The 15,876-nt window shown below is 48.7% G+C and overlaps 1 long non-coding RNA gene across 1 annotated transcript; it reads left to right on the plus strand.

The window, feature by feature from the left end:
* The first annotated feature begins 3,298 nt into the window (after positions 1-3,298).
* On the plus strand, positions 3,299-14,848 carry LOC111097940. The gene is made up of 6 exons (XR_005366399.1): positions 3,299-3,513; positions 3,920-3,969; positions 5,432-5,659; positions 6,133-6,266; positions 6,712-6,912; positions 14,722-14,848. It is a non-coding gene; the product is annotated as an uncharacterized LOC111097940 (long non-coding RNA).
* Positions 14,849-15,876: the final 1,028 nt, after the last annotated feature.

Consider the following 15,876-nt stretch of genomic DNA (forward strand, 5'->3'; position numbering starts at 1 on the left):
CGCCCACACCGAAGCCCCAACCACACGGAAGTGGCTTCTCAGCCCAGAATTCCCCGCCACACCCCTTCCCACGCGGGGAGGGGCAGGAGGCAGGGACGGCGGCAGCAGGGACTGCGGGGCTGACTCCACAGTGACATCAGATGTGGATCACAGACCCTCCCCGGGCACCCCAGTGGGCCAAGCCCCCCATGAGCTGGGCGAGGTGCTCACCTGCAACTTGTCTCAGGTGAGACCTCAAGTCCAACACCAAGGCCATTAATGCTAACAAGGGGCGTCGGGCCATCTGTGCAAACCTGTGGGGGCGACCACGAAAGACACGGCAACTGTCCGCCTAGCGGCCTTCCGTTTGGGTGCCCTGGGGATACAGAGAGATAGACCCAAGAACACACAGGCACAGACAGCTTCGAAGACCTCTTTCCAGCCCCTCTGCTTTGGCATTCTTTCCTAAAACCTAAGTGTCGGAGCACACGGGTGGCTTCCAGTTTTCCCACAAAGAAAGGCCTTGCCCGTCTCAAAGCTGGCTGTGGGGCATCTCCCTGCGGAGTAAAATAGGGCACCAAACGCAGGACTACAGGAAAGAGCCCAGTAAGAATCCAAGCCAGGGATACTTCATACAAGTAACACCACCACGGAGCTCTGCACCTCTCCAGCCTACCTGCCTGTCTATCTTGGGGTAAGAATGCTGGGGTATATGGGGCACTTGGCTGGCTCAGTCAGGTAAGCATCTGCCTTCAGCTCAGGTCATAATCCCAGGGTCCTGGGATTGAGCCCTGCATTGGGCTCCCTGCTCAGCGGGGAGTCAGCTTCTCCCTCTTCCTCTGTTGCTCCTCCTGCTTGTGTGCTCTCTCTCTCTGTCAAGTAAATAAATGAAATTTAAAAAAAAAATGTTTAAAAATGCTTGAAAGGGGGATCCCTGGGTGGCGCAGCGGTTTGGCGCCTGCCTTTGGCCCAGGGCGCGATCCTGGAGACCCAGGATCGAATCCCACATCGGGCTCCCGGTGCATGGAGCCTGCTTCTCCCTCTGCCTGTGTCTCTGCCTCTCTCTCTCTCTCTCTCTCTCTGTGTGACTATCATAAATAAATAAAAATTAAAAAAAAAAATTTAAAAATGCTTGAAAGGCTACATCATTTTTCAAAATCCTTTTAGGAAATAGTCAAACAAAATAGTTTGAAGACCATTCCCTTAGTCCACCCCCTCCACAAAGGCACAGAGGCAGACCCATCAGCAGAAACTGAGGCAGACAACGTCCTTAGAGTCAGCATTGTCAGCAAGTCTGCTCATCCCCTCACTCGGGCAGGGAGAGGGGAGCCCCAGCTGCAGGCAGACAAGGGGGGGGCTTCAGGAGGAACTTGCATCCAAAATAGTCGTGTTTCCCATGAGAAGAGAGTGACCTCACCCCTCTGGCCAGATGCTCACTGAGCTATAGAAATCTGAGTCATGGTGACACCAATATCGGGGGGTCCTCAGAAAGAGAGTCCTTGAGAGAGGAGACAATGTGTTGGTGCCTGAAGCTCATCTGGAGAAGTCTGAAGGTGAGTGGCTGGATGACCACAGCCTGAGGCAGGGGACAGAGAAGGTAGCAGGGGAAGCAAGCTACATTCCACCCAAGGAAGGCAAAGAAAGGACAGGCAATGGTCTGTGGGCCCAGTGGACCTACGGAAGGCAGCAGATTGGATTCTGTCTTGAAAAGGTCTCCAGCCCAGCCAGCTTCCTGGCAGAGCCAAGACAACTCCAGCAGAAAGAGGTTTGGGTGGCCCACAGAGTGCACCACAGAATGGAGGTTGAGAAGGGTAGGTCATAAACTGTCAGCTAGAGATGGCGTTGCCCATGCCAAGTAGAGGCATAGCAGGTGACTCCCAGGAGGACCCACATTTTCATTACAGGAAAATGAGCCAGTATTTGTATGTGTGCCAGGATCCCCAGTGCCAGGTGACAAGGTGACAACAGACCAGGAGAGAAAGACCTCTTCTGCCTCTGTCACCCTTTCTGTGTTCCAATCCCAAGACCTTAAAGCTACATGGAAGAAGCTAAACACAGCCCATTCCCCTGAGTTGGGGCTCAGCTGGGACAGGGAGAGGCCTTAAATTGGGTGAGAGGGTAAAACTCTGGATTAGACTGGACTGGACTTTTTAATTTAATTTAATTTATTTATTTGAGAGAGGGAGCGTATGAGAGGGGAGAGGAGCAGAGGGAGAAGGAGAAGCAGGCTCCCCACTAAGCAGGGAGCCTGACATGGGGCTGGATCTAGGGACTCTGGGATAATGACCTGAGCAGAAGGCAAATGATTAACTGACAGAGCCACCCAGGTGCCCCTGGACAGGATTTTTTAGTATACATTTTTTTTTTTTTTTTTTAGTATACATTTTGAGGTTGTTTGGTAATACCAGAAAGTGACAGTGAAATCCACCAAAGCTGAGACACTGCCCAGAGTATGGTCAGGACAGACAGGAGAAACTGTAGAGTCATGCTTGATCTTTGGCCTCTCCGCTAGCCTCCCATAGTCTGACCTCACAAGGCAGCCAGAGGGGGCCGTCAAAGGCCTGGCTGCTCCTGGACAGACTGCAGAGAAAGCACCATGGGAGACAAAGCCCTGTGGGTGACGACAGCCGTAGGAGCAGGCCAGGTGGTCAGCATGGGAGGAGGATAGTAGGGCGGGGACACAGCCGTCTGCCCCATCTCCATTCTCCTGGGCTCCAGAGCCAGTACGTGCTCACAAGCCCATACACATGCATCTGTGCCATCATGTGTGCACACACACTATGGGTGGCTCTTGCTTCAGCCCCCAAGGGCTTTGGGAAGAAGCAAAGCCAAATATGCTTTGTATCATAGGCCCTCACTCCCCAGATATATTCATTTTAATAAGGGCAGGCAGCGCTGGGGAGAAAGTAGCCTGGGTGCATCCCAACCACCCTGGAAGCCTTGGGCACAGGTGGCTGGTGAGTCTTGCCTCTGACCCTCTCCCTTGAGCACTGAGCACTAAAACTTCATGCCCCCTCAGCACTCTCTCCGCTCGACAGAGGAGGCCACTGTGGGTCAGGAGCATTGAGTCATGCGGTCTCATAGGCCTGGCTATACCCAGTGGCCCATGATCACATGCATGCCCCAGGGTCCTGCCCTGTCCCCTCATCTGTCCACCATGTGGAGAGAATGCCCTTAGTCAGAACTAAATCTGTTCTAGGAAGGAGCGTCTCCTGATAGGGAAGGGCAGCTGATCAAGTGACTAGCAAGGTCCCTGCATTTGACCTTCTCTTGGGTTCCATCTCTTGCCCACCAGCTTCTCAACCCCAGGGGAATACTGTTCTCCTGATTGCTCAGGTTTATGCCTGAACAAAAGTACCTGGGTTGTCGGGAATGATCCCAGCGCTCACTCCAGGTTGCTTAGGCAATGATCTTTCAGGCACCCAGAGAACCAGACCTCCCAGCGTGGAGGGCCTGTGGCTGAGCTCAGCTGCCCTTGCTCACATGAACTCAAGGGCTCCAGGTCCTAGGAGCTGGGGTCCCCAGACAGCTCTGGTAAGTGCCAGCCCCCCAGGCTAGTCTGCCCTGTACTAAAGCGGTCTGATCGCTGCCCACAGTGGCAACATTCCTCTCTTGCTTATTCTATAAGAAGGAAAGATCCTCAGGATGGACAGAATCGGCACATGGCAGTGAGAGCTCACAGCCCAGAACACCACCCCACGGGCACAGTGGGAGGATGGGGATCCACACTGCCACAGTGAGCACAGGCTCACTGACTTCTTGTAATTTCCCCTTCACCATGAAACCTCTTCCTTAGTCTCTATATTGTGACATCTGGCCCCACTCCGGTGCCAGGTAGGTGGTGCCCAACTACAGGCCAGGTGTATTAGCCAGCTCGAGCTGCCATAACAGGGCACCACAGGCTGGGTGCCCCACATGACAGAAGTTCGTTTTCTCACAGTTCTGAACACCAGAAGTCCAAGACCAGGGTGCCAGCAGTGCTGATGTCTGGTAAGAGCCCTCTTCCTGGCTGGCAGACAGCCACCATCTCCAAGTGTCCTCATCATGTGGCTTCTTCTCCGTGGGTGTGTGGAGAGAATGATCTCTGCCATCTTATCTTATCAGGACACCAGCCCATAGCATTAGACCCTACCTTTGTGATGTCATTTAACCTTAATTACTCGGGCAGCCCGGGTGGCTCAGCGGTTTGGCGCCAACTTTGGCCCAGGGCCTGATCCTGGAGACCTGGGAGCGAGTCCCACGTCGGGCTCCCTACATGGAGCCTGCTTCTCCCTCTGTCTGTGTCTCTGCCTCTCTCTCTCTCTCTCTCTCTGTGTCTCTCATGAATGGATAAAATCTCAAAAAAAAAATTAACCTTAATTACTCCCTTAAAGGCCCATTTCTAAATATAATCACATTGAAGATTAAGACTTCGAAGGATGGATTTGGGGGAGAGAGGAGAGCTCGGTGCGGTTCATAATACCAACCTTGCCTTGGTTCCCATGAATGCAGCTCCCCGGTTCCTGACCCACTAGGGGAGAGTGACAGAGAGAACAGGAGAGGAGCATCAAGAGCCCACCTTGCTCCGCAAGGGCTCACAGGGATGAGTAGTGTTTTCACCTTCCCAAATGTGAAAGATGGCCCTAGCCTGTGCACGAGGGTCCCCAGTACAGTCTGAGCATCTAAGACACACAAGAATGGAGGGGTAGGGCGAAGAGGGGCCCCAGGGAAAGATTAAAATACGTTGCCTGCGCAATGGAGCTGATCACCCAGAAGGGGAGTCAGATACAGGATGGACCAACCATCTTGTGATGGGAAAGTACCCGATCAAGTTACAATATTGTATGCTGGGGGATCCCAGAAAAGGACCAATTCATTCTGTCTTGGGGCAGGAGGCAAAGATTTTTTCACTTTTTGGTTAAGGAAACTGAGGCCCAGAGAGGATCAAGGGGAAAAGATGAATTTTTTTGTTTGTTTGTTTCCCCCAAGGTCAGTGGCAAAACCTAAGAGACACTCAGGCCAGTGTTTCTGTTTCTCAGAGAGCAGTTTGCACGGTGGGCTGCCTCCTACACTTTGATAACCCCGACGCTCAGCATTCCAAGAGATGCTGGCAGGGGCTCTGCTGGGCCCTGGGCTCAGGCCCTGGATGGTACTGGGCGGCCAGTGCCCTCCCTGTGCTCAGCCACCTGGGCAGCGTTGCAGGCGTCTGGGAGGAAAGCGAGGAGTCCACCTGGTCCGGCCTCCTGGCCACGGGAAGTGATGCCTCCTGGGCTCGTTTGAGCAGCTGTTGCTTGCAAGGCCTGGCTCAGATAAACAGGCAGATGTCCTCGGGGCGACCTCCCTGACTCAGAGAGTTTGGGAACTGAGGTATTCAGTCCCTGGGGGGGGGGGGGGGGGGGGTAGGAGGCAAGGACAGGACTTGTGCTGCTGACTCACTCTTCTCAATGCCTCTGTTCTGATTCTTGGGCGGCAGGAAAGACCTGGGAACCGAAGGAGCCATCTGCGCAGGATGGGGTCCGGGGCAGAAGAAGGGCGTGTTCTCCTCCCACCCATGCTACCCTGCGTCTCTTCCAGGACGGCCACAGGCCAGGGCCAATTTCTTGCATTCACGACACAGCAAACAGTGCAAGGTCTTCGGGTGTTACAGCAGATGGGAAGAGGAGGGAGATGATCCTATGACATCAGAGAGAGGCAGAGCCAGGTGGAGAGGCTGCTACACATATTTTCTGGGTGACATTAAATTATAAATATGCAAAGTGAGGATGACTGCAGAAAATAGCAGGAAACCAACTTTATTGAAAACTAGAGCTTGAAGGGACATTAGATGTTGTTTTGTCCCACCTACTCCAGGGCTGGCTTCGAGGGTGTGTGACCTGTGAGGCCACACACTCTTCTTCCCACTCTGGGAAACGTCCCACTCTGGATTTAGAGACCTGCATTGCCATCTTGAAATTCATAGTCATTGTTTTTAACAAGAGACCCACATTTTCACTGTATCCTGAACCCCAAAGATTACATATCCAGTCCTGTCCATGGCCTTCTGGATGAAAAAAGGAGCCGAGGGAGGGGAAAGGCTACTCAGGGTCACACTGTTTATTTTTACTGTAGAACCAGGACAAGACAAGCAGTCTAGAGTTTTCCACCACACAGCCTCACTGTGCTGTCTCTGTTCAGGACAAGAGCTTCTGACTCTGGCCTCCTCACACCCAGGGTCCCATGTCCTGTGGCCTTGCCTGCTCCAGGTGCGCTGTGGCCAGTGCTGTGGGGGTCGCAGCAGCCCAGCCTGGGCCTGGTGTTCCTTGAGAATTGTGAGTAGGGCCCCATGCCTCCCACAAGGGCTCACAGGGAGGACGTGTAATGAGAACCAGGCAATGATGATGGGATCTCAGGCCTGCTCTGCCTCTGAACCTCTCTCTGAGCATCTCTGATTATTGCACCTACTTTTATTTTTTTTTTTAATGTATATTCTTTTTTTTTTTTTTTTTACAGATTTTATTTATTTATTCATGAGAGACACACAGAGAGAGGCAGAGACACAGGCAGAGGGAGAAGCAGGCTCCATGCAGGGACCCCAATGTGGGACTCGATCCTGGGTCTCCAGGATCAGGCCCTGGGCCGAAGGCGGCACTAAACCGCTGAGCCACCCGGCCGTCCCTGCACCTACTTTTAGCAATATTCGGTAGCACGTAGCATGGCATCTGGCCTATAGGAAATGCTCGATAAAGTCTTCCACGGCTGATTTTTTTTCTCTAGCTCCACTAGTCCTGGCCTACGATTGTGGCTTGGAGAAAGCCCTGCTGTCATCCTTGACGCTGCCCTCTAGTACCTGCTGTTCAAACTCAGGTCTGAGGACCAGCAGCAGCTGCTTCCCCTAGGAACTCAGCAGAAATGCTGAATCTCAGGCCCCACCCAAGACATACTGAATCAGACTCTGCACTTCACCAAGATTCCCAGGTGAGTCATATGGGAATGAACGTGTGCAAAGCAGTGTGATTTCTGATGCATACAGCTGGCCTCTCTTGCCCTGCCCTGGGGGAGATGAGTCACTTCCTAGTCCTGGACAGAATTACTCTTAAAAAGGCAGAGTCCTGGCCTCCGGGATGGATTGGACCAGAGTCCAAGTCCCTTCCTGGGGACTTGCAAAGTGGCTGGGGTAGACTGGGTGAAAAGGCGGTAGCATGATGGGCATCGACTTGAGGAATGAGTGGATGACAGTTGGGAAGCCGTTGGAGACGACTGCAGTGATCCCAGCAAATGGGGGCCAGGGGTGTGGGGAGAGGGGGCTGAGTCCTGGAGTTAAATCTCCTGTGGAATTCAGCAGACCTAGCAAGCAGGTAGATGTTACAGGTGACATGGGAGGAGGAAGGATCAAGGACAAATCTGAGGTCCAGGGTTGAGATCATTGACAGACACGGTTGGCCAGCAGGATGAGGATAAGGGGCAGATGATCAAGGGAAAGGATGCATGCTTTCCATTTTGGACACAGTGATTTTGGTGAGCCAGCGGGACATCAGCAAAAGTTTTCAGCAAGGAGGGTGGGATTTAGTGGCAATTAACTCACATCTCTTTGCAGATTCCCCATTCTAGACATAGACACTGCCTCTTCTTTGACCGAATGGCCCAGAGCATAGTGAAATAATGCACTGCAATAGAGTCTTGAGGGGCTCTGGCACTAACAGTGTGGGTTCAAATCCTGCCTCTTCCACTCTGGAGCTGTTTTCTTGAGAAGTTAATAAACCTCCCTGTGCCTCACTTCTTATCTTTGTAAAATTACCTATCACAGACAGTGGCAGTGAGGATTAAAAGATTAATCCACGTGAAGTGTCTCAAGCCACGTCTGGTACATAGTGAACACTCAGTAAATAAACAAATAACATATCGTATAACTGCCTGTTTGTTTGAAATTGTGAGGTCCTTGGGGGCAGCCATCTCAACGGAAATCTCCTTTGTGTTGTGTAACACTGTGCACAAAGCAGGTATACAATATGGTCCACAGAAACCATAACATATGTTGTTCATTAAAGGTGGCCCCGTGGGCCAGTGTGGTATCTGTGCACGGACGAATACAGATGTCGTATCTCTTTACAAATGATCATCCCTTCCTCTCTCCCTTTTTTCTAATCACAACTTAATGACTTGTAGGTAATGAGAATCTGTGTTCATTCGTTTCTCAGCTCAAGCTCATCTATGGGCTACCCTGATAACCCTGCCCGGCTTTGGGGTAAATCCACTCTCCTCAAAGAGTGGTACTGACCCCCTGAACAGGGGGAGACCTGTCCTCTGAAGATTCTTTCATTCATTTGGCAAAGATTATCAGTGTGCCTGTCAATAATAATGACAATCACTTCCATTTCTGAGTTTGAGTAAGACTAAGAAAGACTTTGCTCACTCTAGAGCCCAGGCTCATCAAGGAGAAAGATAAGAAGGGAGATACTATAAAACAGTGTGATTGGTGTATGTGACAGTAGAGGGAGACACAGGGTACTGGGAGGTCACAGGAGAGAGAGGCAACCCAGGCTGATCACTTGAGATCTGGCTCCTTCTGTGAGAGGACCAAAACAAAATAGCACCCCTAAGTGAATGCCTATCCTTCCAACAACACTGTGTGCCTTTTCTCCTTCACTATCATACTGGGCTTGGTGACAGCAGAGGCTAGGAGCCAAATGAGGGCAGAAACCAGGCCTCAGGCACAGATGCAAGAAGGAATTCAAGGCCAAGCATAAACCTAAGTCAATGACTTAGGCCCCTTTTCCTAGGAGCAGAGCTTGAGATAAGGATTGAGGACAGCTGATTTATCAAAGGGGCAAGTGCTCCTCAAGGAAAACTGATAAGGAAGGGAGGAAGGAAAACTAAAGAAGGAGAGAGGAGAAAAGTCTGGCTTTTGCCTGAATCTTGGGGGTCTGAGGATGAAGAAACCTTGCTCAAGCAAGTCATCCCCTTAGCTCAGCCAAGGTGGGCAACCGTGAGCTGTCACCCAACAGAGCATCTGAGTGGGCACAGAGGCCCAGTAAAAGGGACCTGGGCATCAACATTCCAGGCACAAGCAGGTTTGGGTCAAAGTACCCCTATTGGGTCCACTTTTCCCCCAGGATCACTTCAGTCTATCTGACCTCCTTTGTGAACTGGAGTGGGGTGACCAGCTCCTTTAAGAATCCCAGTCTGTGCTTGGTGTGGAGCTCACTGGTGAGCAATGTCTGCAACTCTTTCTATAAGTGCTGTTGCCAGGCACATCTCCCTCATTCTGTTTGTGCATCTGGAATTTGCCTACGAAACATGACTTTGGGTGGTAAGGGGCAAGTTGGTTTGCCCACATAATTTGATATGAATCCTCTGGGTGTCTGGGGGCATGGTTTATACATTACTGCTCACAAATCATCAGCCACAAACCCCAGTGTGCAAGAGGAGAAGGCCAATTGTTTTCAACCACCAAGGCAACCTGGCCTCTCCTAGCAATTGTGAGTCATCCAGTATCCCTTCAATAAATTCCTTTTCTGCATAATTCAACCAGAATCAGTTTCTATTGTTTGCATCTAGAAGTTCTGATGGATATAGACAGTCAATCTGCTCCCAATCTTCACGTTTTAAGTAGTGGTGTGGCAAAAAAAGAAAAAAAACTTATAAATTTGTGTATTTGCCAGATTAGTTCCTTGAAACTAATTCCTAGAAGCAGAATGACTGGATCAAAAGTCTACAAAACTGAAAGGCTTCAGGTTTATACTGCCAGATTGTCCAGGGGCCTCTGACGTTGCTGAGAGGAGAGAGGACTGCTCCAGAGTGCTGGGCATTGAGCTTGAAGCTGCACGGGATAGCAGCCCTAAGAGTCACTTCACCTCTCAGGGCGGGTGGCATTATAACCATCTTTTTTTTTTTTTTTCAGAAGTTTTTTTTTTAATTTTTTATTTATTTATGATAGTCACAGAGAGAGAGAGACAGAGAGAGAGAGAGAGGCAGAGACATAGGCAGAGCGAGAAGCAGGCTCCATGCACTGAGGGCCGACATGGGATTCGATCCCGGGTCTCCAGGATCGCGCCCTGGGCCAAAGGCAGGCGCCAAACCGCTGCGCCACCCAGGGATCCCGCATGATAACCATCATATAGATGAGGAAACCAAGAGCAGAAACTTGGGTCACTGGTCCCAAGTCACAGCACTGGTAAAGTAGTAGAGCTACTTGAGGTTTGAACCCAGACATGCAGGATATCCTATTTGTTCCTCTAGACCCACTCACCACTCTTTTCCACAGGGAGGCCCGACTTATGGCCCACATCATAGCCCCCCATGCCTTTAGCTTTTGTTGGCTTCATGCAACAGGAGGCACAAGCAGGATTTGAAAGAATGGGGAAAGGGAAAGTCACAGTATTGATTCCCAGCTTCCTCCAGGCAGGCCACCTTGGTTGCCTGAGCTCCCTAGCAAAGAACAACCTTACTCTCTTTGGGTTTAAGAAACCTCTCCCTCCACTAGCCACCTTCAGGTCTAGGAACCAGAAGAACTCTCTACTGTTGCTAATGGGTTTCTGTCCCATCCCTTGTCAGCTTCCTTTGACTCCATCAGCCTCTTCATAAATAGTCCCTGTGTTAGAGTCTCCATCATTTTTCTTTTGAGATTCTGACATTATATCAGGTCCAAGACAGAGTCTTTCCATTGGGTCATGTTACACACGTGTACCTTTAACACATCAGTGCAATGCCACTAATTCCTGTGCATATGCATGCCTCCCATGATGGATGCTTACAGATTCCACCAACCAGCTCTGTGGAGTTCAGAATGTATGCAAAAAGAGCCCTGGGATGAGAATCAAGACTCCTGCTTGCTGTGTAGCCTCGGACAAGTCCCTCAAGCTCCCCAGCTCTTTGGACATCAGTTCCTCATCTGAAAAATGAAAAGCTGGACTAGAAAGTTTCAAAGGTCAGAATACCCAGGAAGAAGAGGACAGACAAGTAGGGGGAGCAGATTTTAAATTCACCTGTGCACTTTCCACATATCTGCAAACTAGTATGTACAGTTCTATGAGGAGAAGAGGGAGCCTCTTTACAAGCCAGCGTGCTGGGACCTTTTTATTCACATGTATTTAGAACCTTTGCTGTTTGTACTTGGCCAGCTTTGGATGGCAAAACGGTCTATTCTCTGTGGAAATTTTGACTTATTTTTCCAGCTGGTCTGCCAGTTGCCAAGAAATGTCATCTGAATATCATTATTTAATCGAAGATTAGTCCACGCCTGTGACATAGGCTGCAACTATTATCTTCTTTGATTCTTTACATAAGCACACACACACTCTTCACAGGCTTGACCTTGCACTAGTGGAGGTAAATGCTGCCTCCTCTCTGACCAAATGGCCCAGAGCATAGTGAAGTAATCCACTGGGATTGTGGCTGTCTGTTAGGTCGGTGAGTGTACATGTGCAAGGAGGAGGATACGTAGTGAGTATGAGGAAAGTACCTTTGAAGTCATTCCTTGCAGGGATCCAGAGAGGGGACCTTCCTTGATCACTGGTCATATCAACATGGCCTCCCACCCTAGCAGCTGATTTCCAGTGTTTGTTTTCAGATTAGACCATGTGTGAAACAAAATCCAGCCAAGCCTGCTGGGAGGTATGGGGATGGACCAGACAAAATTTGCAACCCAATCATATTGCAGATCTCTTGGGTAAAGCAAAGGAGAAGAGGGCAGGGAGGGCATGAGTTCAAGCTGTAAATGTTGGCTTGGGTGTTGGAAAACTCTAGACTGCATGACCTTAGAAGGCCCCCACTTAGCCCTGGAATGTCTCCAACCTTCTTAAGCTCCATGTGACATCCAAGCTAGCTTCTCGTTTACTGCTTTCAGGGCTCCCTAGGACAATTTTCTCACTGGCCTTGGTTCAGCCAGCTGAGGTGATAACATTTTATTTTGGTTTTCTTATCAGGTTGCTCCCAATGAAGCAGGGCCTTGACCTACCCTCAAAGTAGAGCTCATTACAGGGTCAGGATTTGCTCTCTTGTTCATGAAGACCCTTTAGATTCTTCCTTATTTTCCAGCCTCTTGGCCTCTGTCTCATCCAAGGGCCAGCTGTGGCCAAAGATCTAACACCGTCACTCCCAAATCACTGGCTAAGTGATCATCTGCCAGAAAAGAGGAGTCTGGGGATAAGCCCCTGGGCCTAGAGGGCAACTTGACTCTTTTTTCATATACTGTGGTGGGGGCAAGAGAAGTCATTGGCTTCTTTCGTAAGAGTTGGGGCCACAGAAAAACTGAACCTAACGACCAGAAATTCTCAGATAGACCATACTTATACCTCTCCACTTTCATTCTCTAAACTTTTTCTCTTTCCTAAAGCCAGTCCATGGACATGTCAGCTTGAGGACAAAGAAAACCATAACCAACAGGACGATCACGTCCATGCCTCCAGCACTTTCCCGGTGCCTGGCATGTCATAGTACTTTTCAAAATAATGAGTGAGTGAATGGGTGCATGGTGTGCATGAGTGGATGAAGGTGGCTCCCAGAATAAATCCTCAAGAAAGTCTTCTTTGGAAAGGGTAGATTAGAGAGAAGGCCCTCACCTGCCATCATTACAATATAACAGATATAAATGTCTCCCAGACTAGTGAGGACCCAGCCTCTAAATCAAATTGGAAACCTCTTTTCAGGCTCCTCTGGGTGGAAAAATGAGAGATGAAGAAGGAGGAAAGGCAAACAGGGAAAAATGGACCAAGGTGAAGGTCAGACCTCAATCCCCATTCGAGCTATATGTAGATTTCAGTCCTTTTTCCCAGACTGCTCAGCACATCCCTCACCCTGGCGCTCCCCCAGGTAATGATGGAGGCAGATGACTAGATGGAGAAGATAACCAGAAGCCCAACCAGATTTTTTTTTTTTTTTTTTTGGGTCCAGTTGCTAAGTGTAGAGTGACTCATAAGAACTCCAGACAAGGATGACGATGGAAAAGGAGTCTAGCAGATCAGAGGAGGGGTTGGGGAAGGAAGGGGGACCCTTGAGGTTGGGAGAGAATGGGAAACATGTTTTGTAAGATTTCCAAGATTTTTGGGGGCTGTTGTTAAGGACTTTTTCATAAGACCTGTTATCCTGCTGGGGTTTACATCACTATTTGATCTAAGCCCCAATAGGACGACTACATCTGCTACTAAGCTGTGTTGTAAATGTCTTTAATTTTTATATTTCATCTGAAGGGAGTTGTTAAAGTGAGTTTACAGGGTGATGGCTCTTTGAATAAAGGCCATCAATACTGGAGCAGAGCTCTGTATGACACTTAATTTTCACTCTAATAAGCCCTCCTAAAACATTACAAGATTTAGGAGGTTTTTCCTTTTTTCTTTTTCCCTTTAACTTCCCTTCCCTCTTTGCATTATTTCTCTCCTCTCAATCTCTTGTACTCTCCTTTCTTGCTTTTTCTTAAAGGACATATTTGAAAAGAACATTTTTGCCCAGATGACACCACTTCTCTTTTCACCGCCAGCCAGATGTGCTCTTGACTTCTGAACAGGAGAAATGTTTCTTTGAAGTTTTTCAAAGACTTTGCTTTTATTTAGAATTTTTTCCCCTTTTCTCCTCTCCCTCATGTTTAACTGGTTGGGAAGCCCCAGGAGGGGTTTTCACATGGGCCTCTTTTCTTTTCCTGGGGCATAAAAGGAGTGGGATCAGAGGCACTGTGTTCCAAGAGAGCCTTCTATTTTCTGCCCCAACGATTCCAACTATTTTCTGGTGGAGCCGCTGTCCCTAGGAGCAAAAAGAAGATGGCTTTAGATTTGGCCTGGAACCAGATTTTTTTTGGTTAATACAATAGTTCTGTATTGTGCAGGGGTGGAAAGTACCCCCATCAAGTTCCTGAATATCTTCCTGCCCTTCACAAAGGGGGGCGAAAAGAGGTGTTCTCTTTCCTGGCCAGGGTACCATCACGGTAGCTCAACTGCTCTTGCATTGGCCTGAAATTTTGTAAAACAAAGACTGGGGAACACATCAGAAAAAGACAGATTAGCACCCAAGAAATAGACCAGAAGCCCCTCTGAAAGTGAAGATAGAGCCTTATCATCTTCATCTCCCCATAGCTACAGACCCCCTCATGCTACCCAATAAGTTTGGGCTTGTTAGGGGTTTTCAAGGATGATTGGGAAAGAGCTAGTGCTTTAGGTGGTGGCAATGAGAGAAAGCTAGAAGATTTCATTTGAAGAACAAAGATAACATGTCAGTGCAAAGAGTTTGGAGTATGAAATCCTGGCTAAAATTCCAGCTGTGTGCTGCCTAGCTGTATTTCTCCCCAACTAAACAGAAGTTCCAGAAAGGTGCAATCCCCAGGACCTAGAGGAATGCTTGGGGCTTGGTGGACATATAGTAAATACTTGATGCCTGCAACAGTGTGTCTGTTTGACAACAGCCATGATTCTTTTGGAGGGAAGTCTCTGTTCAAGACTCAGAAAGAAGACTTCCAAAGGAGTTACTGGAGGTTCCCAGAAGACAGGTCACTCCATAAAAATATTTGTATTTCTAAAAACTTCTGAGGTTGTTGAGGAAGATAAATAGGTTTGGAGCAACTCAGGTATGTGACTTCTTAATTTCTTTCTCTGGATGAAATGCCGAAATTGCCTTATCATAGCTAAGAAAAGGAAAGCTTCCCAAATAGTCCATGTTCTCCCCTACTTTCCCAACCTCCCTTATAGATATTTAGTTAGACGTGACTAGTTCAGGGCAACAGACTGTGAGTGGAGGTTATGTTGATGTCAAATCAGTTAAAGGTCTTTGCTCTGCTTGCATCCGTCTCTCCTTCTTCTTTAGTGTTCAGTAAGCCACATGCTCCGTGATGCAGCTGAGAGATAACAGAGCCTCTTTCAACCCATCCCTGAGTGACTGAGTGCAATGGAGCCCCCTGCCAATCAGTCTTGGATGTAAAACATGAGGTCAGTAAAATTTTGTTTTGTTAAAAACTGAGATTTCAAGATTAATTTGTTATTGCAGCATGACCCAGCATATCCTGGCTACTATGCCTTTGAAAGTCTGGCCAAGCTGTCAAACCAACAAGGCCTATGGTGTTGCCTCCTCAGTGGCTCTCACATCTGTTCCCCTCCACTTCTACTGCCAAGATTCTAGTATCAGACCCCCAGCCTCTCACCTGCACAGCTACAACATTTTGCCACCCTAAGCTCCAGTCTTTCTCATTCTAGCCTTTCCCCCTCCCTCATTTCCAGATTTTATGCCTTCAGACATGGCTTAGTATCATACCACACCTTTGCTTAACACAGCTTCCATTGGCTACAAATAAAGTCTAAACACTGAAGCCAGGCCCACAAAACCCTCCATAATGAAAACATAATCCTCTTTCCAACCTCTTTTCTCAGATCTCCATTCTCAGCTCCAATTGCTTTAAATGACTGTTCATGATCTCTTGCTACACATTTTCACTTCCATCCATTGCCATTTTTCCTCCCAGGTTTTTCCTCCTCCATCCCATGCTCCAAGTCTTCCTAGCCAAGTCCTCCATGACATTGTCTATCTTTTTAGCGCCCTCTCATAGAAGTGATCTTGCCCCATCTCTAAACTCCCAAATTCCTGGTCTTTTCTTGTGGCTGTTAACCCCTTCCACAGAGCATCACTGGGCTTCACTGAGCAAGTCTAGGAGCCTTTTATTTGCACCATCTTCTTTGAATTCACAGAAACTAGCCAGCTCCTACCTACAGTAGCTTAAGAAACTGTTGAAAGAACACACAAAAGTGAACTGAGGAATTAGGCATATTACTCTCTTGCCTCCACTAACCTATTAAGTATTGAAAACTGTTATCTTGAGAATATTCTGATCCTGTAGCTCTAGAATGGGTCTCTGGAATCCACGTTTTATGAGGACATAAGGGGAATCTGATGCAAAAGATCTGCAAACCACATTTAGAGAAACACTGAGGTATATGAACTTGTGCATGTGTGTTTGTGAATGCTCTT

Source organism: Canis lupus, chromosome 11, assembly GCF_011100685.1.
Source record: "Canis lupus familiaris isolate Mischka breed German Shepherd chromosome 11, alternate assembly UU_Cfam_GSD_1.0, whole genome shotgun sequence".
Classification (NCBI taxonomy): Eukaryota; Metazoa; Chordata; class Mammalia; order Carnivora; family Canidae; genus Canis; species Canis lupus.